This window comes from Arachis duranensis, chromosome 4 (genome assembly GCF_000817695.3).
Source record: "Arachis duranensis cultivar V14167 chromosome 4, aradu.V14167.gnm2.J7QH, whole genome shotgun sequence".
NCBI lineage: Eukaryota > Viridiplantae > Streptophyta > Magnoliopsida > Fabales > Fabaceae > Arachis > Arachis duranensis.
This window is the reverse complement of record NC_029775.3, coordinates 266,283-268,789: the sequence shown is the minus strand read 5'-3', so window position 1 is coordinate 268,789 and position 2,507 is coordinate 266,283.

The window sequence follows — 2,507 nt, the reverse complement described above, 5'->3', positions numbered from 1 at the left end:
TTAAGATTTATAAATTCGACACACATTCGTCATTTACCTTAACTTTTTCTTACCATTACCATGTTGGATAGCCATGTGGTGAACCGAATTTCTTTGATGAATCCTGCATTGAGTAGTTTATTTTACTCTTCAGGAGATGCTTGCATTTTTTATGTTCCGAGGTTTCAGTTCTTCTGACAATATCCTCTGAAAAATGATTGTCTATTGTCAGCTTTTCTTTTAGCGGGATGGTCTCTTGGGGTTCGGCATCTTGTGATTGTGCATTGCCCATGTTTGAGGACTTGGGGTCTCCCTCGCCATGTTTTCCGTTTTGGCTTTTAGATGATAGTTTGGCTATCCTTCGAACTTCCGCCTGAAGTTTGACAATCTGAGTTAGGAGTTCGGCTTGCGTGGGCTGTTGGATCTCGTTATCAACCATACCTGGGGATTAGTAAACCTACAAAACACAAAGTGTGAAGCTAAAAAAGATATTTAAATTCAGTAAGGTTTCTATGTTCAGCCCCACGGTGGGCACCAAATGATTCGCCCGTCTGAGAATCGCCGAGCTATAGTGGTCCCTCCGAGCAATGTGCAACTTGCGAAGGAGAGCTATACGTCGACCTGGGTTGAACACCACAGAAAAAATACCTGCAAAAGATACTCCGACGCTCAAATAAGAGGAAGCCTTTTAAATAAGATAAAGAATATCAAGAATGAAGCTTGTCGAGTCTGTCTTTGCCGAATTTGGACTCTCGTTTTTTATAGATGATTGACTTAGTGATTGTTGGAGTTTGTTTCTATATTTTAGGTTGGGTCGTAAATACGATTTTTTTATAGTAACATTTTTATGATAATGTTTGACTAATTATGTCTTGTAATCGAGTTTGTTTTAATTCTTTTGAATTGTACAATTTATTACTGTTTAATTTCCTGACCGAGATATAGAGTACGTATCAAATTCTATTAAAGTTAATGGATCATCTATTAACCATTAAAAAATAATTATGTTAGATGTAAAAAAATATTAATCACCTTTATAAATTATATGTTAGAATATAATATATTAAAAATGTATAAAAAATTAAATACATATAAATATATATAATGACTTATACAATCATCATCCACCAGAAATAATAATACATAAAATAATATAAATCCTCCATACATATCTTTCTAATATTGGTCTTAATCACTATAGAAAATTGTGAATGAATTTTATTTCTCCAAGATATCGGATTTAATGAATTGACATTTTCATTCAATTGTATTTTGTCAAATATTAGGAGAATTATTAATAGAGTAGATTAGGAGAATGTATTATTACTCATGATAACGTTTTTCATAGATTCTTTACATTTATGCAGACGATCATTTTAAATTTTAATAACAATTTTTTTAAAGATCTTTTAAACAAGTACCAAAGTTCATATTTGAACTTAAAAAGAATTTTATATGTGCACATAAAAAATGATTTATTATATATTTATATATAGAAATACATATATTATTTATATTTTTAATATAAATTTTATATTTTAAATTTTAATATATATTTTATATGAATAACTGGTTTTTTTGTTTATACATGATTTTTAAATTATGAATGATTATTTGAAAATGAAGGGAATGAAATAATAACTATCAAAATCTAATATCATTTAAGAGAAGTTAATTAATTGCTATTATTTCAAATTGTAACAAAATTTTAAGAGGATATCTAAATTCATGAATTATTATCTTAATAAAAAATTACTTATTCATAGGTTACCTCACTTAATTACTTGCCTATTATTTTCTTCTTTCCATTTTTTTTTGGGAGCCTGTCTTCATTCAATCATTGTCCATTACCAAAGAAAAGATTAATCTGTATTATTATGTCCTCACGTTATTGATATTTACGCCAACCATCTACTTTGTTTTTAAGTGATCGTATAATGTTTGGAGTTATGTTATTTATACTGCTTTTTTTAATACACCTTTTATTTTTAAATATAAATAAATACAATGAAAATAAAAAAAATGAATGTATATTATCTTAAAATAGTTTTATACCGAAAGTTATACTAAAAATGGGCCCCCTAAAAATGATATAAGTATTATTTTTTCTAATATTTATTACTTTTATTGTTTTAGATCCATTAAAAAATAGTAATATATTTAGATTAGACACTTAGATGCAAATATAAATAATAACCTACATATATTTTGTCATTGTTGCATATACATGGATTGGGGCGGAAGAAGGCATGCAGTTGAAGTAGACACATCATGAACCCTAGGATTAGCCTTGGAGGTGGTGTAGAGAGAGAAGAGAATGGCGTTAAACTACTTGTGTTTGGTGGTTTGAATTTTGATGTGATAATTAATTTAATACAAAAGAGAAAATGACATATTCGGGGTTATCAAAGCACATAAAATAAAATAATAGATAAATTAACAAAACTATCTCCGAATTATTTTATACGCGCACAAAAATATATTATACTTTTTTTAAAGACAAAAATATTTACAAAATATTTTAAAAT